The 24,891-nt window shown below is 41.6% G+C and overlaps 1 protein-coding gene across 2 annotated transcripts in view; it reads right to left on the reverse strand.

Annotated features, from left to right (window-relative positions):
- Lifr (LIF receptor subunit alpha) overlaps nt 1–24,891 on the reverse strand; it is a 113,989-nt gene that overhangs the window by 45,453 nt on the left and 43,645 nt on the right. Inside the window, exons 1-2 of one of the 2 annotated variants that reach the window (XM_029567777.1) lie at nt 24,803–24,891; nt 43–182 (exon numbers count right to left, since the gene is read on the reverse strand). The exons of the other annotated variant lie outside the window; for it this stretch is intronic. The gene's annotated coding sequence lies outside the window, so the exon portion shown is untranslated. The remainder of the gene's footprint in view (nt 1–42; nt 183–24,802) is intronic. 2 annotated transcript variants of the gene reach the window in all.

Genomic DNA, 24,891 nt, shown 5'->3' on the forward strand with positions numbered 1-24,891 from the left:
CCTCCTCTCCTCTCCCTCTGCCCACCCCCCCTGCTTGTTTACTTGTTGTTGCTGCTGTTGCTGTTCTGAGACAGCCCAAACAGGCCTGGAATTCAATATGTAGAATAGGCAGGCCTCAAGCTTGGAGATCTACCGGCCTCTGCCTTCAAGGGCTGGGATTAGGTGTGGGACACCATAGCCAGCTGAAAATTTTAAAAATACACTTGTCACTAAAAGCAAATGGAACACTTTCATCTTGGCAATTGTTAAATACTGTTAATACACAAAAAAATGAATCGCAGTTACCTTACAAAATTATAACCAAAACACACACAAGTACACATTTCCAGTGTTTATTTTCTAGATGCATGAACAAGTTCCTTGTCAATTTCAATGCCACCAAGCATACTTATTAGAATGAAAATGTATTCATGGAATGTACACAGCACCTGCTGCTGAGGTTACAGAATTATACGGCTGTACAGAAGTAACTCAAATAATCACAAACTATACTTACCAACTAGCTAAACATATCTTGAAAGAATGCCTCACTGTGAGCTTATGGTTATTCTAGAAGGGAGAATTATTCTAGAAGGGAGACTCAGGTTCCATTGCAATGCCAGGAAGAAAGTGATGAAGGGGCCTGGAGGGACATGGCCAAGGAAGAGCTCAGGACCAGGTGTAGCCAGACTGAGACTCTAATCTTGGCTCCGTTACTAATTAGCAGTGTGACTGAGGGCATATCACTTAATCCCCCTGGCTTCAGCTTCCACCATGGCAGCCCAGAGGCAAGCTCTGATTCAGGCCACAGCAGACTCCCAAAGCAAAGCTGCAGTGCTCCACTCCTACCAGCAGGGAACATGCATGCAGAAAGTTGGGTGGCTGGCTGGTACAGACCTAGTTCCAGCCAAGTCACCTATGGTGGGCTCTCAAGCACTAGGATGGGGTGATACAGCATAGCCAGATCAATGTGGGGTCACCTGCACCTGCACAACTTAACAATGAAGGCTTTCCTTTGTTGTAATACTTATTCAGAACATTCTGACCAAGTCCTGTGGGCAGTACGATGATGTGCTAACATCAACTTCCCTCCCACCTCGGATTTCCAAATGAACTTATCTGAGGATCTGGATAATACATGGCCAGAACTTTCCAATATACATATTGGGATAAAAATGATGCTTATGAAACTTTTCTCCTCTCACTTCTGGCAGAATCACTATTAGTTGTGGTTGCCCCCCACTCCTTAAAGAACAAAGTTTCACAAAATTTCAGGAGCTAACTTCAAAATTCAGAACACTGTCTCTTGAAGCCGCAAGGGCCAATGCTAACACCCTGAGGGCAAAGCAGACAGCCAGGAGCAGGCAGGTGTGAACCCCATTCCCTGACAATCTAAAGTGGCGGCTAAACTGTCTAGATTTTCAAGATAGGGTAGGAATCTGGAATTCCTCACAAAATACTCAATTTTTTAATATAAGCAACTAAGTTCTAGTTTTAAGCATTCTAAACACCGAACAAAAAACACCTTTAGGCTATACCTTGCTCCAAGATTATTTCCTATATGCAATTATCTTAAAAAGTGGCCATAAAGCCTTCTGTTTAAGAGAAGTTGCCCTGCACCATCGGTTTATCACACTGTTACATCTGAAGAAGAAAGTCTGTTTTTGTCCTTTATATACATCCTGATGCTAAGCTCAGGTGCGCTGAATCCCAGGGCAGAGCCCAAGCCTAGCTGTATATGGCACACCACTCTACAACGTGATCCTGAGCCTTGAGTTCCCGCCTGTGAAAATGGTGTGTTCATGCATATACTTTGTTTTGCTTTGCCTCAGCACTGAGACTTCTGGCTCTAGTATTCATGAGGTTTGGAAACTCTCCACTGAGGCGAATCAGAAAAACGAGCTGAGAAAAGTCAAACTAAAGCCAGAAGCTGTAGTCCAAATACACTTTCTTTAGTTCATTTCCGTTTCTCCTACTTTTCCTGGAGGAGGGGTAGAGAGAGGGAAGAGGAAATGTGACAGAAGTGTACCCTCCCCATCTTGCAGGAATGAAATGTTCCTCTGAGCATGTAGGTCCTCCCCACTAGTGATGAGACGCCTCAGGGACACCTGCTCAGTCAGTCAGGGAATCCACTGCCCAGAGCATCTTTTAACTCCAGAATTGTATCTTTTTACAACCACATGGAGATACTCCCTTGTCATAATTCACAAAAAAAAAATTACAGTGAGCTGGAAGCTTGAGTGCAAAGAGCTTCTGACCCACTGGAAGGCAGAAAAGAAGCACAAACCAGTCACAGAGGCTGGGGAGCAACTGTCACAAGGCACCCAAACAAGGAAAGCCTCCACACTGCTAATGTAGTCTCTGTCCACGGGCAGGACTCTGAGGAACTTGCCCAGTGAGTCTGGACAGATCCTCCCCTGTGTTACAGGGACCGTGACAGTATTATCTCCACAGGGGGTTATAGTGTGCAGGAGGAGACACTTGGACATGTTTTCAATAAATATTCTTTAATGGAGGGGTACATTATTATATGCCACTGAAACTAAAAGGAACACCTTTAAAAATATAAATGAAGATTATTTTCACACTTGATTTATACATTCAAACTGTTAACTGAGAAGATAAAATGCACTGCCAAAACATGCAAGATTACAAAGGTAAAGCCAGGAGTGGTGGTACAGGACTCTAGTCTCAGCACCTGAGAGGCAAAGGCAGATGAATCTATATGAGATGGAGGCCAGTCTAGTCTACATATTGAGTTCCTTCCCGGCTGGGGCTAGAGAGAGACGCCAGCTTCAAAAACCCCCACCAAACAACAACAATTACAAAAAGGTAGACTTTCTTTTTGAAACGGGGTTTTCTTGTAGCCCCAGCTGGCCTGGAACTCGCCATGTGAACCAGGCTGGTCTTAAACTCACTGAAATCCACCTGCCTCTGCCTCCTGAGTGTTGGGATTAAAAGTATGCACCATAACACCCAGCTACACAATGGTAGACTTTCTATTTCTTTGTAGGTTACTGGTGGACATGATTCACCAAAACGGGACAGAACAGATATACCTGAAGGAGAGAGATTAATCCAAAATCATAAAGTGACACCCCATATCCAGTCTGGCTCTCATTCTGAGCTGCACTAGAATAGGTACAGTTCTCCAGGTCACTGTACCTTTCCATGACTCCCCACCAAGGCACATGTTTCTCTCTGGCTAGACTCTGCATCCACTTCTGTAGCCTCCTCATGCTGGCTGAGAAACTTCTAGCAGGAAGAATGATGTGTTCAGTGTCATTACTGATTTCATAATCATCTCTGTCAGAAAGATACAAAATCTCTGGCCCAGGGGCAGCACAGCAGGTCCACATATGTGCTCTTACCACTAGGCCACCCACTACCCCAAGTGCTGGCCACACTGGGAATAGAAGTTGGAGACGTGGTTCCCAAACTGCACCGAGGCACTCCCAGTACCAAAGCAAACTAACAGGGTTATGAGGAGACATGCTAAATTTTGTAAAAAGGAGTATCTGTCCAACATTTCTGAGAGCCTTTGGCCCTAGAGATCAGGTTCCACATTGGTCATGCTATATTCCTTCCAATTACAACATGTCTTCAGTGAAGGAATTGGTGGTCACTGAGATAAACCCCAAGGACCACCTCAAAATCAATGTAACAATGGAAATGAGGGTGGTATACTCTGTTTCCAAAGTCGGAGAAGCAACCATAGTACCCAGAGTACCCATATCATCTCACTAATATGGGTTTGTCCTTGTAAGAATGAAACAGGAACATTATTTTTCCCTTTGAGTCAATCTGCTACTAAAATGCTGGGTCATAAATACATCTCAAATTGTTTTGGACCTAATTATCTGAAACTGTTAGGTAATTCTTTTCACAAGTGCACTGTGAAAACATTAATGAAACACTCTGTGCATGGGAACTAAAAACTGCCTAGTAACTTGAGATGGCAGGCATCTTAGGGAGTTCACTGTATCTAACTTTAATCAAAGTTCAAAGCCAGAACAATACTGAAATTTAGCTTTTGCTATGTTATAAAGGCACACCTATCAACTGTGAAAATTGTTCTCAAAGAAACATTTTTGTCTACGATTCAATAGAATACTCATGTTCATTTTTGTCATAATTTCTCTGCATTTCCTAGGAATATTTTTATGCACTGTCATAAAGATTTTTGTTTTTCAGGATCCTGCATGTCACTTGCTAATTTTTCATTCCATTGAAGGCTTTCTGTTAATTCAAACAGCCTGACCAATATCAACTCCAGAATGCTAAGACAAGTTTTAATATATCACTCTGCTCAAAATCCTTTGAAGGCTTCTAATGGCTTCTCCATACAACTGAGGTTCCATGTGGCAGACAAGGCCCTTCTAGATGGCTGCCTATGGGCCTCCTTCATAATACAGCAGCTCCCCAAACACTCCGCACACCTGTTGGTCTCAGTGCCTCCTCCAAACTATGTCCATATGCACTGTCCCTTTTAGAGTTCCCTATACTTTTCTACTTCTTCCCACCCTTCAGGGCTGGGGGCTTTATCAAGAGTTAATGTCTATTTACTCATAACTCACCTCAGACAGGCTGTAAGGGTGACGAGTATATAACATCCTCAATAAATTTTGATACATGTCTTCCAAACAAATGAACATGTTTCATCTATTACAAGACTGAAATGTTCTATTATTAAATTACCAGGGCTGGGGAGATGACTCAGTCAGTAAAGTGCTTGTCATGTAAGTATGAGGAGCTGAGTTCAATCCCTAGCACCTGTAAAAAGCAGAGCATGCTTATAATCCCAGTGCCTGGGAAGCAGAGACAGTCTAAACCCAAAATTATATTTCATACTGACCACATACATATAGTTCAAAAGTAATTTTATACAGTATTTTTGACTGGACTGTTACAGAAGAGCAGGTGCAGAATTCCCCATGTGTGGCATCATGCTGACACAAAGAGTTTGGATTAGAGATACACAACCTGTACCTGTTTTTTCTACCCTCCCATCAATACCAAGGATCATCTCTTAAAATCTTATCTAACTCTTGGGTTGTAAAAATTGAAACTCCTTGATTATGTAGTAAAAATACCTTTTGAACTACTTACTGGTAATTTGCAATGTTTTATTTGTGGATCATTCACTCTACTCTTTACCTGTACTTGTTTCTCAATAATTCTGTAATCTTTTCCTTTTGTATGATAAAAAATTATCACAATACACACAATCACTATTTACCTTATCAAAAAAGCTTCCCAGTTGTTCTTTCCTTGAAGCTTCTGTGAAACTTTCATTAAACTGGATCTCCCGATTTTGTCCTTCTGACCAAAGGACACAAACTGCCACACATCTTGTCTTCAAGTACACATTAGATTTTTAGTAATTCAAGATTTAATGCATGTAAAATTACTTTTGGTATACATCATGAATCAGAGACTCTACCTTCACCATTGTTACATAACACTTATGCCAAAGACATTTATTAAATAATCCATTCCTTACCTCGCTCTCCCCAGACGCCAGTAAGATAGTATTCCTTCTCTGCTTGCTTGGTGATCGCTGGCTCTCTTCACCCTTCATTCCCTCACTGAATGTTATCGACTCTGTGACTTCAACCACCTCTCATACACTAATAACTTCCAAGTCTCTTCCGCAGGATTGGCCTCTAGCCAGTTACAGAGTAACCATTTACCAGACAAGTGTGTACTTATCTACACAAATCCACTCAAATAGGTTCTCAAAGCAGTGAACAAATACTTCTTGCCATATGTGCACTTGGATGCCTCTGAGTCCTCAAAAGCTCCACATATACACAAGAAAATTCACTTTCCCTCTAAAGAGACCCAATTATGTTTACCCAAGATAGTCACTCTTGACACATTCTTCTTCATCCCTCCCACTTGCTAATCAATTTTGCTCCCAAACATCCCTTATTTTTTCCTGCTCTTTTTCCTCTTTTTCCATTGTTATTCCTCTGGGTCAAGCTCTCATCGCTTCTGGCATAGGTGAACTGAACACATCACTTAAACTCATTTCATGTCTCCAGCAAGACCTCACCAATCCACCTTCTTCATGAACTGCAGGGCCCTCAAGAGCTACAAGGCTTTGCATAGCATAGCATCTACATCTCCAACCCTTACCATTCTTTTAAGCTGCCTGTCAAACAGCAGGAGGCCATCCTACCCACAGCACTGACACTATATCCAAAGTCACCATGGAATGTCCAGAGAACCTTCTTCCACCCTCTCCTTTCTGGAGGCATTGCTGCCTCTTGGCTCTGAGGCTGACCCTGCCATTTCATGGGATCCAAAACTCAGATAAGGTACCCCATGCACTCAAATTTTCATTTTCAGTATTTATCATATGAGACTTTATGGAAATAATGTCTCTAATACTACTTTCCTATTTATGAACTTTTTAAAAACAGAGCACAAACTTTATGACACTTTTGTATTTAAGAGCACTTCATACTCACTGTATTTTCCAGACTTACTTGACAACCTGACTGAATTCATTCAAATGAAGTTCTTAGTGAGGACTGAGAATAGCTTGAATGTTCTTCTGTTGTCCCTTTACATCCAGAAGAGTAAACAAATAAATTTATAAAGGAAATGACAACAGTGGCTCAAATTGCTGGAGTTTTTTTTTTTTTAAAACACACAGATTAATCTTACTTATAAAGGTCTTTCTAAATTCTATGGAGAAATGCTAACAGTAATAATTTTATGTAGTTCAAATGCTGATTTTGGCTAATTCCACCATGCAATAGAGAATGCACAGATATTTTTCGGCTTTGTATGTTACTAAGGGGCAGGAATTTTTCTAAGTTCTTGAAATATATTATTGAATCTAACTCTCATGATAGCTCTATGAAGTCAGCATCATCATCCCCCTCTTTTTATAATAAGGAACTGAGGCACAAAGAGAAAGAAGCTAGGAAGAAGCAGAGCTGGAGGATCTGAACCCAGCAGTGCTACAAACCTCAGCAAACTATGAAATGCAGAACAAAAGACTCCCAGAGCTGAAGTCAGAAGCCCTACACTCCCTGCACCTATCCTGCCATTGAAACAGTGGCAGCAGAGACAGGACCTCAGACAAACCATCTAGAATCTCAGGGCTTAGCTCTCAATTGACAGGATTATGAAGATTATCTTTTCTAATGTACAGGTCATTAAAACAAAACAAGCAAAATCTACAACCATTTTACTTTTTAAGACACTTTGTCATCTCTAGTAACGAGCAAGAATGTGCACTCTGCCTCTGCCCACCCTGTTGGTGTAGTACTGTACAAAGGGACATGCCAGCTGCTTTTTGCAAGCACTCAATAACCATATCCTGATCAGACGTTTGTGATCAGAGAACAAAATGGGAAATAACTGGCACCTTATTGTTCTCCTTCCAACTCTAAGTACACTTTTGATTGGTTAAGCTCTTAACTCAGCAAGTGCAAACTCAAACAGACTCTAAAAGCCAGTTAGACAAAGTGGGTGCAAGAGGCCAGGGCAGTGCAGTCTGTCACCAGCACCTGTGACATTTACACCAGAGAGGAACAGGGTACAATAGAGTCACAAAGCTTCCAGTCACAAAGCTTTTCTGTTTTATTTGAACAGACCCAGAAAGAAGAGAGGAGGAGTTGCTGTGGGCAGGGTAGTCACACCATTACATACAGGCACTGCATGTGTCTGGGCTTTCTCCCTTCCAAACAAGAGATTCCATGAAAGACTTTTCTTTTTAAAATGTATAATTTCCTTATTTTAAAATGTTAGTAACTAATTTAGAAGAAAAAAAAAATAACACCACATAAGCCAAACAAAACACATTTTCAGTCCAAAAACAGTTCATAGAGAGCCAGCTGACAGCCTGCTTCAAAATGAAATAGCATTAAAAAATTCTTGTTTTAAAAATATAAGCTGTTCTGAGATCTATATTTCAATGCACAGATAATGACAACGCTTTAGCACTTTTGGGGGGGGGGGTCAAAAATCTTAAGTTTCTCCCTAAAGAACTCATTTTTTTCCTTTAATTTCAGACCTCAAAATCCTAGACCTCATTTTAAACTATAAATGTTTCTCAACCAGAAGAGGAAGAGGAAGAAAAGAACGACAGCTACTACTACAGCATCTTGAGCTCCCTCCATGCTCTACCCAAGCATAGAACAGCACAGGAAACACAAAGAACTGCAAACAATTGGTATTGGGCAAGAAGTATTTCAGAGAGGGGCATTTTTGTCAAGAAGCAGATTGCATTGTTGTTTTTCTCATTGCTGTGACCAAATAACTGACAAGAAGCAAGAAGAAGAGGAAAGTTTCGGCTTATTCTGACTCATGGCTTGACAGTAAAGCCCAGAATGGTAGGGAAGGCACTGCGGCAGGAGTCTGAGGTGACCAGTCACATTCTATCTGTAGTTAAAGAGAGAGTCAATGCTGTTGGCTGTACTTGCCTTTTCTTTATTCCAACTGGGACCCCAACTGTCCCTATTCAGAGTGGGTCTTCCCTCTTCAAGCAAACCTTTCTGGACACCCAGAGGTTCATCTCCTAGGTGGTTCTAAATTCCATCAAGCTGACAAGATGGTTATCACAGATCTATACCCCAGAGATCCACAAGCTTGATATTGATTCTGGATCAGACTACATGTAGACTACATGTTATTAAGAAAGGGATCTGGAAAAATACCACAGACCAGTTTATGGCAGCTAGCTGTACCCCTTCCCTGACAAGCTGATGGACTGGGAAATCAAATTAGGAGGTAGAGAAAAACACAGTATGTCTTGGTTCGAATAGGATCTTCTCTAACACCCCAAAGATAATTATGAACGAGATGAAGAAAATCAGGCTGTATAAACAGAGGGAAAGGCTCCTTTTACTAGGTAATCAACCTTACTCAGAGTGCTATTCAATGATGTCAACCAGGAAAACAGTGATATGGACAAATATGATAGGGTTTGGGGGACATTTTTATTAATGTGCTGGGTAAAGCTAAAGGAATCACATCCATCAACTATACAAAATAAAAAATCCACTGCATGGGGTAATAAAGATGTTAACAAACCAATCCAATAAATTAATTCAAGAAACTAAACACTGTAACTTCGGGGTCCAAAAGAAAATGGCAACAATGAGGCCAGTAACACACAGAAAATGGACAGATACAGATAGGGAGAGAAATTATAACAGCAGCAATGTGTAAGAACAACCAGAAGAAAACGGGCCAAAGTTACAGTGTAGCTACCAAAATAACAGCGTGAATAGTATTTAAAAATCCTGTCCTCTATATTTCAGACACAGGCCTTGGAGCAATGGAGTTGGAACTGACCCAGAAGTCTCCTCCCCAAAGACTAGCTCTTATAGTTCTATAGGATACTCTGCAAGTTGCTAAGGGAGAAAAATCAATCAATGGTCCAACCCCAGCTTCAAAGTCTAATAATCACAACTGACACAACAAACTATAGCTGTACAGTAGTGGCACCTTTTATCTTGGGGGTAATCAACAGCTATCTAATTGGATTTAAAGTCCTCTCAATGGGAGAGAACTCATGTGTGGCACTGTAAACAGCCAAATATACACGGCTGGAGAGGTCACTGATCCTAGAGAAAACTCTACCTCTGTCATATCCCTAGACAAATGTAATTTCTTACTGTATACTAAATATGGATCCTTATATTTACAGACAAGTATGCCATTCACCACTCTTCAAGGAAGCTTCTTTTTGCAGCATATGGAGACTATAAAAGAGCTCCACAACTGGTCACACACACAGAATAATGTCTGAGAGACGCCCAGGCCTCAGTGACTCATCTACAATGGAAGCTCTACACCTAAGGCTCACTGAACATAGCAGAACAGGGGGTAGAGAGAATACTACTGCATCTCTCAACTCTCATCAGTGAAGCTTCCTCATGCAACAGAGGGTGATGCACACAGAAAGCCACACCTGGCCAAAGTGTAGAAAATAAGAGACTTCAGAGTATGTCTCCCTGGACAGGACTCCTATATTAAACCTCACCTACCCATGGCTCTGGAATCATTGCCAAAGAGGGGGCAGAAAGACTCTCAGAGTCAGAGTTGATGTATGATCATAAGGAAACAGATTCTTCTAGCCCTTGGGAACTTATAGCAATGGTGATGGCATACATAAGACCCATGAAGACTCAATCAAACAAAAACCCAGCATACAGGAAATGGCCAGCAGGCCCCAACCTTAGCCAAAGAACTATTGGCAGCTAATTACTGCTGGGTGAGGAAGAGCTGATCTTCTTTAAGGGAAAGACTCTAGATAGGCCAACTAGACTCCAGTGAATGAACTTACACCGAGGGACATCGGGGTACACAAATTTGACTCTAAAGGCCTTAACATATATGACAGAATGCATGAAATCCAGTGGCAGGGGGCTATGGGAGTTGGTTAAATATGATTAAGTGTATGAAATGCACAACAAAAAAATGTACATGGAAAAAAAAAAAACTCTGTCGTCCCAGAACGTTAAAATTGGAAGACTCACTTTTAGTCTAAAAAATTAGCAATCGATAAATTTACAGCATTAATGCCCAAATTGTTGCAAATTACTGCTTCACCATAAATCTTACTCTAGTGTCTCAGCCCATCTCTTCACATGGATAAGCTACTCCCTACACAATACCATCCACTCTTAAGGACACTTAGGCTCAAGGTAAGCTTCATGAATCCTGGAGCATGAGCTGAACGCATTCTCACTACTGCAGTTTCAAGCTTTATAAAAAGGACATGGTGGAATGAGCATGAGAGGAGCTTTTAGAGGCCATCATAAGCACTGATTACTCTACTGCCATCATTGGACTAGGGAGATGGGACAAACTTCCAGATCTGGCAGGCTGAGCCCCTTCCTCTCAGCCAGTACTTACTGCAATGATCCCAGCCAATTCTCTTACCACACCTGACAGCTTTACATGCTGAAAATCTTCCATGGCTCTCCTTAGCCTTCTGAAGTCCCAACTCCAACATGGCACAAAGCTCTTCCCTGTTTCATGCCAACCTCACACCTGTCCAATGTCTGGCCACCTTCTCCCACTGCCTGTGGCTCAAGTTCAATAAACATGCAAGCTCTGCCTTCCTGTCACTCCTCCACCCAGACATCCTTCCCCTTCTACTTTCCCCTATACTTTTAACTAATATCAACTTGTCCATCAACTCTCAGCTCACGATCCCCCAGCTCTAACACTCCCTATGTTGCTGCAGTATAGCGCTTATGCCTATTATTGTGAGACAGCAATGACTTACACAACCATCTTGCCTAGCACACTGAATACAGCGATTTGAGGTAAATGAGGAAAATGTATGCCAACATATGACAGCTTTAATATTCACAAAACACAGAAAAGGGGAGGGGGCACTAAGGCAAATGGATACCTTCAACAGTAATAAAAATTATCAGTTCACATACTAAGAAACATCAATGGGCAGTAACTGTGAAAATGATGTGTAATGAATTCCTGTTGTGGTGAGAATGATGCTAGACACCACTCAGCAGACTGTGGAGAAGCTGGAACCCAAGTTATGATGGTTACCTGCACTCTTACAGTGCTCCTAGGAGGTTTAGTGTCTTTCACATGTCACACATGAGGAAAAAGAGGATTGTATGACTTGCTCCAAGTCTCATAGCTTGTAAGGAACAAAGCCAGCAATGGAACCCAGGCTTTTGACTGTGACTCCAAAGTCTAAATTCTGAGTCATTACTTTATGGGGTCTTTTGACTCAAAAGCCTTTGACTTAATATTGATGATGCTGATAAACCAGGCTGGTAAATATTTACTGAGAGCTCATGATTTGCTCAATTCTGGGCCAAGTATTTCACATGCAATTTGTAAGCCACTTCTAGGAAATTTCCTGGAAGATAAATTAGACAAGACTGCAAGGAAGATGTTTACTGAATGTAATCTACAATGTAAATGAGAAGAAAACCAGAGTGCCTTTCACTTACAGGCCCATTAAAGGTGACACCTCCATATGCATTCCAGCACACTTCTCTTGCTGCACTCTTACTAATTTCTCAAGCACTTATGTTAATTTAAATAAAATATACAAGCATTAAAATTTAAATTTATTCAGACTTCTCCCAGATATCTTTAAAACCACCAGTTGCCTTTTCCAGATGTCTGCACAACTTGTCACTTGCACGCAACTCTCAGATATTTTGAGCTCAAAACCAAGAGATTTTCAAATCACAGTCTTCCAACCTGTGGTTCCTTAGTCTATACCCTACCCAAAATGGCACATCCACTTATTCAAAAGAAGCTGGCAAAAACCCAAAGCCAGGTATAGTGAGTGGTTTATGCCTATAATCTCAGCACTCAGTAGGTTGAAGATCACCTGAGAACTAGGTCAACCAAAGGCTACATAACAAGATCTAGTCTCAGCTTCCTTCCCCCAAAACAAAACAAACACCTCCCAGGCCTCAAGTCTGTCAGCTTCAGCTTCACATACACTATGAAACCAAATACTGCCCACTATCCTCATGCTAGCCCCGGGGATAGTCATGCCAGCCTCTCGCCTAAGTGGATATCTGTCTCTGAAGTAGTCCTCCTGCCTCTTTTCCTGCTCCCCATAAATCCATTCTGCATGGAGCAGCCACAGTAACTTCCAAAATATCCATCAGATCTTGTCACTTTCAATCTAAAACTGAGGCCAATTCTTCTTACAAACTTACTCCGCTCACCATCCCATGACCCTGTCAGGCCCTGCTTCCCCTTCCATACCTTCCTCTCTCCTTCCATCCCTGCCTTCCAGCTTCTGGCTTTCTCATGCACACCGGGCCTGGAGCCCCTCAGGAAGGTACACTTATCACTACAACATGGAGCCTCATTCCCTGGTCAGGATCTGTGCATCATTCCCGTCTGAGTTAGAACTCACTTCCTCAGCAAGTCCTCCCCCACCACCCAAGAAGGAGCACCAACCCCTACCAGCTTCCTATACATCTCACAACCCAACTCGCACAGCCCTTCACCCTTCATCATGGTGCCTAACTTCATGTCATCAAAATGCTCATCAGTGTCTGGTTGTCTCTGTACATGTGATTTCTGTCTAAGGCCATTCCTCCCCAAGCGGCAGGTAAGCTTCAAAGAGTAAGACTTGCCTCTTCTTCAGCAATGTATCCCTCAGCAGTTACAAAAACTGCCAAACACAAAAAAGTATACAGGAAATCTTTGTCAATAAGCTGAATAAATGAATTTATAAATGGAACATCGGGGCTGGAGAGATGGCTCAGCAGTTAAGAACACTGGCTGTTCTTGCAGAAGACTCAGGTTCGAATCCCAGCACCCACAAGGCAGCTAACAACTGTTCATAACTCCAGTTCCAGGGGATCTGACAGGTTCTTCTGTCCTCCATGGACAGGGGATCTGACAGGTTCTTCTGTCCTCCATGGACACTGCACGACACAGGTGTACTTACCTATATACAGGCAATACATGCATACACATAAAATAAAAAATAAATATTAAAAAATAAATGGAACATAATTCAAAATTATGTATCATGGAAGATAATTAAGGTCACATTTTATGTTTACAAACACTACATATGTATATTCCAACCATATACTTAAAGTCATAAATAGTAAATATGTCTACATATGCATAGAAATCAATCTAGAAGAATATACAGCATACTATCATCTAGAGTTACCGCTGAATGTTGAAACTGAAACTTTTTTAAAATTATAGCATCCAAATTTTCTCAGTTTTTATAAAATAGTATTTTATTTATAAAATTTTTAAAGTTATTTCTACTTTTTGTTTTGTGTTGTTTTCAGACAGGGTCTCCCTATAGTCCTGGCTGTTCTGGAATTCCCTATGTAGACCAGGCTGGCCTCAAACTAACAGAAATTCACCTGCCTTTGCCTCCCAAGTGCTGGTGTATGCCACCATGCCCTAAAGATATTCCCACTTCTAAAAATGCTAGATGTGGCATAAAAACAAATAACTCACAGCAAAGAAATGAAAGCTAGTAAAATGAACAGGTGATTTTCTCATTACTCAATTGTGGAACAAAATGATACAAAACTAAGTACTGAAAGTCTTTAAAATATTAATGTTCTGACTCAGTAGACCAATTTTAAAGAAAGACTCTGAAAGTAGAAGCTGTGGTTTTGGGGGACTTGGGTCCCCCAAATGTCCACTGTCCCTGGATGTGTGGTCCTCAGGGTGGTGGCACTGAAAATGGAATTCCCAAGAGGAAGGACTTAGTGGGAGGGACTTGTCAGTCTAGGTGTGTCCTCAGAAGGGACTGTCAGTTTAGTGATACAAGCTTTTCCACACAAGGACACCTCCCATGATGATTACAGAATACAGGGACTCATCAGAAATGAATCAAGCCAGCACCATGCCCTCAACCTGTGAAGACTCTGAGCTAAACATACCTCTTCTTCAGAAGTAGCCTGTCAGGTATTCCATTACAGTAGTAAAAGACTGAACGATATACCAAGGAAGGAAAAAAAAATCCTTGTGCCCAAAGACTATGGCGATAATTATGAATTTTTAAAGGTAAGCATTATAAACGCTCAAATTATGGTTCATTCATCACATGGAATGTTATACAGACATCAATACACACTGAAGAACTTTCAGTAACATGGGGAAACATCTCATAAAACGCTACGTAACAAAAAAGAGAAGAAAACTGAATATCCAGCATGACCTCAATTATGTGCTAAGAGAAAGCGAGGGAAAATACAGGCAAGGAAATACTATACACATAGCCTAAAACTAGTAATTTGCAGGCCACGCTTTTGACTGTTTAAAAATACAAAGCTGAACTGTCTGCTAACATTCCAAAATACAGCATTTAAAAATCAAAATCCAGAAACTCTGGAAATACCCATCCCAAATCCCACAGGGCAACAATCAACTGTGGTACTGCTCTAGAGTTTTCCACAGTTCTCACCTTTCCTTACTGATTTCTGCATTCGCTTCCCAGGACCATGACAAAATATCAGAGAAAACCAATTTATAAATAGGAAATGTTGATTTGGGCTCACAGTTTGGGAGGTCTGAGTCCATGCTCCATGTGCAGCTGTGTTTTGCACACGTGGGCAAAGCAATACACCACGGTGGGAGCAGGGGAGGGGAGGGGAGGGGAGGGACAGAAAGCAAGAGAGTGAAAGGGGGTTAGAGTCTCACAGGACCCTTCAAGGGCATGCCCTCAAAGAGCTGAAGATCTCCCATAGGCCCTACCTCTTAAAGGTTCCACCACCTCCCAACAGCACCACCCTTGGGACCAAGCCTAATACACAAACCTTGGAGGAACATTCAACCTTCAAAGCACATATAGCAGTCTCCCAAACAGGCAATTTTCAGTTATTATTTACTACCTAAAGTATCACCATTATCTTTCTTGTTGCAGAGTTAAGAAGAATATGGAAAAACTGGGCACAGTGGCTTATGCCTGTAATCCCAGCACTCAAGGATGAGATGGGAGGACTGTTATGTGATTAAGGCCAGCTTCGGCTAAAAAAAAAAAAAAAAAAATCCATAAAAATCAAAAACAAAATAAGAACACTATGCTTTTGATGGCTTCTATGAAAAGCCTAAGACAAAAGGCAGACCCCACTGGAGCTATTTCCACAAACCTCCACTGCCCTATAAGATTTAAGTCTTTGACCCCAGCAGTATAGCCCGTAGCACAGATGAGGACAGTATTCACGATTTCGACTGATATAAGAGATCTGGAAGGTTCCAAAACAGAGTCCTCTGTAATTTCAGCAAAGCTGGACTTCAGAAAAGGGTTGGCTACATCCTACACCTAGCTAAGATCTATATGTCAACACAACTCAGTGCTCTCTACTTGCTATCACAAACTCCAAGCGTCTCATTATGAGAGATAGTGGCACGTGACCCGACCCCCAGAGAAGCAAGCTCCTTTCAGTGCAGGAATAGGGAGTAAAGCATGCGGTGGGAAGCAATGGTATAGACAAAAATGTGATATATAATAAAGGGTAGCATGGTGACCTTGCTGGTGGTCCCTCCCTATGTGTCCACAATCTCCCATAAGGGCTACAGAAGCAACTCCATGAGTCCTGAGGTTGTCAACTGTTTCAACTGTTGGCTGTACTGGGAAATGAAATGCCAAGGTCAGCACTTGCTGTGAAGATTCCGAGACACAGCTTTCACGGTTCCTGGGGCTCTACTTTTTGCCACATAACTTTGTACATACAGATATCCAAACTGTATGTGGTTCACACTGCTACCAACTCAGAAAGCTGTGTCTCCACTGAGCTAATTATAGAGCAAACGCAGTTTTTCATACTGTCAAACGCAAACACCACGGTGTCTCTTAGGAAGCTCCTGTGCTGGAATTTCTCACCTAGGATATTTGTAAATTTTAAGTGTCTGAGATTTATTAGGAATTTATCCATTTTTGAATTTATGAAATTTCATTAATTATTTCATTAATTCATAAATTCAAAAAGGCATGCTATTTTCCCTAGAGTCACAGACACTTGTCCTTCATAGACAATAGAGTAGAAATTTTCAGCCTCTTAGCCTAAGACACTCTCATCTAAGTTTCATATTAGGTCACCACTAAATCATCTGTAAATGTCATCAAGGTGACATAATTGAGTTGTGCTCACGCAGCAGGTTGAACAAGCACATGGCAATGTTTGTGTTCACTGAGAAGTAACATCACGACAAATTTTTTTTTAAAAACTTCAGGACAGGAGATGAAGATTTGTTCCTTGTTTCCTTCATTAACTACCATTTACTGAATGGGCCTCTGGCTCTGTAATGCACTGGTCACTCCTGTGTGTCATTCAAAGGGCAAAGGCATGTCTGTCCAGGGCACCATGGCATATCTGATGCCTATCCAGTGCCTGGCAAAACAGAAGCATCCCCACTAGTGACTGAGTGATTCTGATACCTCAAAAAAAGAAAAGGAAAATCGGACCTGGATCTTCAAGAAGGTACAGAGGTCTAGAGATAACTATAGAAGGAAAAACAAAAAAGACTTCTATATAATGCACTGGGTAATGGAGAGCATCTCCAACTCAAAGCAAATAAAAAAATCATCAAATTAGGTTGGTAAGATGGCTCAGTAGGTCAAAGCACTTGCCACCAAGCCCAATAACCTGAGTTCTATTCCTGGAGTCCCTATGTGGAAGGAGAGAACAGGCTTCTGCAAGCGTCATCTGACCTCCATGTTTCCAACGGGGTATGTGCCCACACAGATACACACTTAAAATCAACCAATCAATCACCATCTATTTTTTTAACAAAAAATATTTCCTAGTGATCAAAAGCAATATTGTATCAGAATGCTTGAAATGTTTTTTACAACAGTGTGATATAATTTAAAAGACAAAATGAAACCTCGGGAGGTATGTTTAGCAAGCACTCTCTACCCATAAGCATCAAGAGGTGGACATCATCAGCCTACTCAACAGGGAAGGAAACAGACCCAAGACTCTACCCAAGTTCACATAACCAGATGAGCATGGAAATGGGATTTCATCCTTAGACCCTGCATCACACCACATGCTTTTAGATATTGGAAATTCAGGAAAGTTAAAAGAACAAATGAGCTACAATTTCAATACAGAGAAATAATCTCACCTAACATTCAGAGTATAATCTTGGCATTTTTCTACATAGTATTATGAAAATGGTCACACACATGCATGCATGTACAGACATATTCTAAAATCAGACTTTGATAAACTTATGCTTGCTGCTTTGTAATCTGCTTTATCCAGCTATAAATGCTGAGGATCTGTCTCTCTATGTGACTGTTAGTAAACTGAGCACTCCGTTACATGTTAATACCACAGTTCAGTACTATTACTGAGATATAAATTGTTTCTAGATTGTAACTAGTATAAACAAAGTTATAAAATCATTTGTACAAATTACAGGGGTGGGGTTGTTGTGCATGTGTATACTTTTTTAGGGGGCAGGGTCATGAGCAACTGTAATCAAGTATTGTTCATGTGCCCAGCCCTTCCCCCAACTTTGCAGAGCTTCCCTCTGAATTCTGACAGATCCCACTAAGTGGACTTCCCGCCAAGTTGGTGATCCCTGTGGGAAGGACAAAGCTCCCACGCACACAAGCTCTATGGAGGGGAGACCACTGCGTGTGGTTGGTTTCTGCACACGTACCCTTTTATTTTTCCCTCCTTGGTTTAAATTCCTAGTGGTGGAAATGTCTGACTAAGGGACAGGGAACATTTCTGAGGCTTTTGATGAGTAATATAAAATTGCCCTCCTGGAAAGTTACAGTTCACACATCCGCTAGGGGCATCTCAAAGTGACAATTTCCAGAGCCTGCAGGGTTAGCTAGATTTGATTTCAAACAACCAAACTCCTACATGGCCATCAAGATTTTAAAAAAATATTATTTGTTATTTTTATTTTATGTGTATGACTGTATTGCCTGCATGTGTGTAAGTGCACCTGTAAAATGCAGTGCCTGAGGAGGTCAGAAGATGGCATCTGATTCCCCTGGAACTAGAGTTACAGATGGCTGTTAGCCCCCATGAGGGTGCTGGGAATTGAACCCAGATCCTCTGCAAGAACAGCAAGTGCTCTAAACTCCTGAGCCATCTCTCCAGCCCCAAAGAGTATCCAGGCCCAACCCTGCTTAGCTTCTGAAATCAGCAGCCTTTAGGGAGCCTTTAGGGAGGCCTGGTAGTGACTATGGCCATACAGTTTTAAAATAGTGAAACCATGATAAAATGCATCTAGAAGGGCAACAAACAATTTGGGGAATAACTGCTCAGTCTTTTAAAGTTATGTATATTTTCAAATGGAAAATATTAAAACTTCAATGACACCAGATACCAGCAGACTGACCTTAACAGGATGACTATGGGAAAAACCAGTGGAATGACACTCCCAAAGGAGTGACAAGCTGGTAAGGGAGACACTGTACCTACATCGTCAGTCTGGCTAATGCTAGGCTGCATAGTTTGGATTTTAATAGCAGTGCACTCTTTTTTTTTTCTTTTTTTTTTTTAAGAAACTCGTGAAATTACATATTCTCTCAAATTTTATAAGCATTCTCACAGCTAATGTGGCAATATGATAACCCCAAACCACTTTTAGACACTCATTCACTCACAAGGGGGTGCTGGCTATGGGATCTACTCTGTACTACTGCTGGGGACAAGTGAACCCCATAGTGGCATACCCCTCAGGATGCTCAGAATCCTATAGTTAAGCAAGGTTATGATGCCAATCCTTAACAACTGAGTTCTTTGGCAAATTATAACACCTTTGAGTCTCAATTTCTTTACATGAAAACTTCAGAGGTTGACCAGATGACCTGAGGACCCCCTGACTCTCAAGTTCCATAGTGTGACTGGATTTGTTTGAATGCTTGGTTTTCCATTAGTCACAAGAACTTGTATTTTAAGCTCTATTTAGTTCTTGGACAGGCTTTCCCCACAAAACCATTTTTTAACCTATAGTAAAACTGATGAGCTAACTATCTTTCAATGAATCAGGAATAAACATAAGATAAAGCTTCAGTTAGATGATTTATGCTCCTAACTTTGTTTCCTTGAAGAGATTTCCCAAATGCTCTCTCCTCCTTCACCTTTGTGGGGGTAAATGCAAAGGCAAAAAGAACATGGTGGGTCTTCAAGCCTTTTGCATGGAAACAGCTGGCACTCCTCCACCTTGCCTTCGTGTTTACACTAGCACTCAGGTGTTCCCAGGGGTTACAGCACTTAAGTCCTGGGAGTAATTCTTGCCTCACTCCATACTGCCCCAATCCCAAATCAACCAGTCAACACAATTCTGTCAATATAATGCCTACAACTCACTGCTCGGTTAACATTTCTAATATTAGAAGTCGGAAGCACTACTTCTGTCACCACTCATTTTCCATCAGATGTTCCTGCCACCATTGTTTTATTGTCCTCAGACCTAGGGACTCCTTGGCGAAGTCTGCTCCGGAGAGTAGGCATAACAATGGCCTCCAGCTCCCCAAGGCACCCAAGCCACACACACCTTCTGGAAGTAATACTGCCTCCTTGTGGCCCTTCAGGACACTACCACTTAACAAAACACATTTCACTCTAGGTATGTATAGAGTCCAACTCCATCTATCAGCCTTATAAACCAGAAGAATGAATAACAGTCAAGAGTTTCTCACTGTGCAAAAGTACATTGAAAAAAAAAAGTCAACCATCAGTTTTCCCTCACCTTTCAACACTAAGCTATAGAACAGTAGCTAGTAAATATGAACTTTCTGGAGAAACATCAGCAGTAATACATGATTGGAAGAAACATGCATGTTAACGGTCTAGACAACGTAAGACAAAATGGAATTGCTGGATTTCTGTAGCTTGTAAGAAGAATGTAAAGCAACTTATGAAAATACTGGGATTTTTTCTAAGTCTCTGAACTGACTGCTGGCTCCAAGCTTCTATCTGCCTGAAGCCCTTGGACTGTAAGTGAAAAGGAGAAAATGACAAAGGCTACTCTGCTTAAGACTGAGGTGTCAGAGAATTCTTCCTTTCATAGAGTCTGCATAGAACATACCAGAGACGCTTGGAAGAGAATATTGTCTTACATGGAAGAAGTGACTACCATCAGGTACCAACCAATCAGAACAGGAAAGTTTAAAAATTTCAAACTCTCAGTCTTTAAGATCGCAGAACTCGTGTGAAACAGAAGCCCAAAAGTCAGTCAACAGAAAAACAGCAGACTCTTATTAAGACATACACAGCAACGACTTGGCTTAAAATTCACTTCCCAAGCTTTCAATTACTATAAAGGAACATATATTTAGAATGACAAACAGATTAGAAGTTGGGAAGAGGAAATACCACAAGTTCCTGATACTTCCTAAAATAGAGCACACACACCCCCTTGAGAATAAGGTACCTTGTGAAGTGCATACATTTGATCTGCTCCCTCTCTGCCTCATGCCCAGAAGAATACACAAAAAGAGGGATCTTTGAAACTTTTACACTTACGTAAATGACTACTGCACTGAAATCAAAGATGACAATGCTAACTAAATCTCCCAGAAATCACTACAGTTTACTGAAAAGGGGTGTATTTCTCATGCTTCCTACTTGAGCTTCAGGCAGACAAATGAAAGGCAACTGATTTACAGCAACATTTTGAGGTATGTTAACTGTGACAGACTTGATAAGATCAAGGGCCAGAGCCACACCGGAACACTCAGATAAAAGACTCCTGGCTAAGAATTTTGACCATAAATTGGCCAAGATTATTTCTCAAATGTGTTACTTATTTATCGGAGGTAGTGTCGGTGCTAGACGTTAACAGGGAACAAGCAGAGCTGGCCCTGGCCTCCTGGAGCCTTCAGCCCACTGAAGAATTCTTCCACCTTCAGCCTTTTTCCCTCAGCTTGTAAACCTCCACACGTGCAGCACTCCAAGCCCATCACAACTTGGCAGCCTCCCCTTCTCTATCACTGGCACAGCAGTGGCAGCCACTGGTCCCCCAGACGCTTGGTACTTGTACCCTACCTGAGCCACTCTTCCCCTGTTCTCCAAAATCAAAGGTTGCTTCAGCGCTCAGCTCAAACTTTTCTAAGCCAGGAAGGCTTCTCTGGCCACTGACCTTCAAGAAAGAGTACTCACCCTGGCCCTGTCTACCTCAGTCACCTTGTTTTATTATTTTTCCACTCCTGACCACTATCTGATATTATCTTCTTTATTGCTCCCTTGCTTATTTATCCATCTTATCAATTCAAATGGCAATCCATTATAGCTAAATCTGTTGATCCTGTGTACTGCTGAATCTCAGTCCCCAGAAAATCACCTGGAATATTAAGAAAAATGAACACAAACAGTACTAGCAGTTTTGTATTAATATCACAATGTCAGGTCCCAAATAACAAAGAAAAAAGAGAACACCCTAAATGCTAAAAGATTGGATCAGGTTTTTAAAAACATTTAAAAAATATTATTTTTATTTTATGTGTATGAGTGTATTGCCTGCATGTATGTGAGCGCACCCGTGTCATGCAATGCCACAGAGGTCAGAAGAGGGCTTTGAAGTCCCCAGGAACTGGAGTTAAGGACGGTTCGTAGCCGCCATGTGGGTGCTGCTGGGAATCGAACCCAAGTCCTCTGCAAGAGCAGTCAGTGCTCTTAATCGCTGAGCCATCTCTCCAGCCCCTAAAAACATTTTTTTAAAAGATCATCACAGCTTACAGCTCTCAAAGAAAAAAATAAGCAAACTGGCAATGCTAAGTCTCTGTGTGCTGTAATATCAGACTTCGGGGTGCTGAGGACTCAACTGCCTGCACATGCACGGCCTCTGAAGGTTATGGTTTTAAAATCACTCTAAGAGATGCCAGGGACAGATATTTTTAAAGTATCCTTCCCAAACTAAAAAGAGTTGGCAGTAATCCCTTCCCAAATTAAAAAGGTGTGAAAGCAAGATACATTAAATTATGAGATATTGGTGATCATTTACAGAAAGCACAGATTTTAGCCTAATAGCAAGGCAAGTTTATGAAACAGAAAACTGCCCTGTCTTCGAGTGAATCAAAAGTATAAACCTTCACTGCTTGTTCAAATACATTTAAATTCAACATTTTTCTTCACAGATGATTTGTTTTTTAGACAGGGTCTCACTATGTAGCCCTGGCTGCCCTGAAACTTGCTACGTAAACCATGTTGTCCTCCAATTCATTGAGTTTCTCCTGCCTCTGCCTCCAGAGTGCTGGGATTAAAGGCATGCACCACCACACCCAGCCTCACAGATTATGTTTTAAATGGCACATTTGTTTCTGTTGTTCAAGCCAAGGGCCATGCTGTCAGGGGAATATGACTTTAGATCCTGACCATCACAGCTCAGACTTCACAGCAAAGATGCCAGAAGTCTCTATGGGTCACTCTGTAGTTATAAAAGCAAAGCACTGGGCAGAGCAGGCACTAATTTCCTGGAATCTGAAGAAGCAACTTACTGCTGCTGCCTTTGGGCCCTGGGAAGGACTGAAATCCACTTAAAAACCTCAACACCAGAAAGTGCTTTACAACAACTTTATAGGAAAATATCAGAAACTAAACCTACAAATCTCCCAGTAAGGAGAAGCTTAAATAAATTATGGTTCATCCCTAATGGAGTTTTCAGCCACTCTGGTAAAGTGAGCCAGCTTTCTGAGGGAACTGATAGAGACAGTTGTAATTTAGGGCTCTGAAGGGGGAAGGCCAGTGCAGAAAAGGGTATACACTGGTAAGAAGACCAAAAGAACAATATGTTTATAGAACATTGGGCTATGTTTGCAGAAACAGACAAGAGCCACGAGGAAGTCTGGTTCTGGGGAGGAGAACTGGGTGTTGTAGGGCATGGTGGGAGAGAATACTTTCTACTTTGGGACTTTTTATACCTATTGAATTGTCTCCAGTGTGAACAGCCTGGTTCTGGGGAGGAGAACTGGGTGTTGTAGGGCATGGTGGGAGAGAGTACTTTCTACTTTGGGACTTTTTATACCTATTGAATTGTCTCCAGTGTGAACAGACTGCCCATCCCACAAACTCATACACTTGACATCTTCACATAATCATTGTTCTACTACCAACATCAACCTCATGAATGGCTCTCCAGAAGCAAAAGTTTAAAAAAAAAAAAAATCACAGAAGTTTTGTTCCATTTCACAGCACAGTCCCTGATTCTGACGCCCCAGAAGAGAATCCAAGGCTCCACTAATTAGAACTGCGCACTTCTAATCTCATTTATTACAAAGCCAAATAGACGCTGGCAGAGTTCAGTTCTTGGAGGGCAAAAAGCTGCTCAGTGCTCCTTAAAAACATATCTCATATTCAGATTGAACTTATAGTTCCCTAATGAAGTCTCCAAATGAACACTGTTTCCACTTGGCTATAAGACAAAGGCAAAAGAAACAAATGGCACAATCTTGTGTTTTTAAAAGTACAGACTATACTTGTTTCCTGTCTCTCCTAGGCTTAGACAGGGAGCCTCTGCACCTAGTGAATAAGATTTCAGATCTTCAACAAATTTATCAGGTAAGAGGGGAAAGCATCCTTTGCAATAAACAAATGCTTTGATTTTTCCTTTTAGGGGAAAGGGAGCTTTGGTTTAAATATCACTTTGGCACCACTTTTGAATCCCCGACCAAATAATACCAAGCCACATTAATTGGACTGCATGCAAATACTTTTTGTTGAATTAAAGGCTAATATGAAACTGAAGACAAACACATTGGAAGACAAGCTTTAAACTGAAACTTCTGTTTAAATATGTATATTAATAGAGCATATAAAGAAAATGCAAATAACTTATTTCCATATAGACGTCATTCAATAACAGCGCGCAGGTTCTGTCAGTATCTGACTGCATTAAACACATACAAAAAGGAACACAAAGATAACCCAATTGCAAATAAAAGACCTCGTGTGTTTCGGTAGCTGAGGTGGGGGTCAGAACCACATCAAGCTCTCTAAGTTCACAACACTTGCTATGCAGTTTTCTGTGGTTCTGAATTCATGATCTCAGCTTTGTGCTTTGAGACAACATATCGGGAAGGGCACCAATCACGAAGCCTAACTTTCCTCATCTACACTTTAACTTGGGGTTTCATAAGTCTTTAGATACAGACACATAGACTATACAGATCAGTCCAATGCACCACAAATACAGAAAGGACGAGAAACTACTTTCATGCAGAGCTGAGGTGCAGAGGCACGAAATCAGCCGGCAGGTCAGAGCTCCAAGGGGAGGTAAAGGTCCTTCCCACCCCCCAGGTAGGCTCTGGCCTGGGAGCGCAACAGCCCAGAAGTTCAGGGCTGCAGAGTGACCCACGGCGCGCAAGACGGCGCGAATCGAGCAGCACTGCCCGGTCACTCACCCTCGACGCGACCCAAAGCGAGGGCCGGGCCGGCGGGGACGCGCCCCCCGGACGCGCTCCGGACTCCCGCGCCGCGCCCCGCGGCCACG

Source organism: Nannospalax galili, unplaced genomic scaffold (genome assembly GCF_000622305.1).
Source record: "Nannospalax galili isolate Female #2095 unplaced genomic scaffold, S.galili_v1.0 scaffold139, whole genome shotgun sequence".
Classification (NCBI taxonomy): Eukaryota; Metazoa; Chordata; class Mammalia; order Rodentia; family Spalacidae; genus Nannospalax; species Nannospalax galili.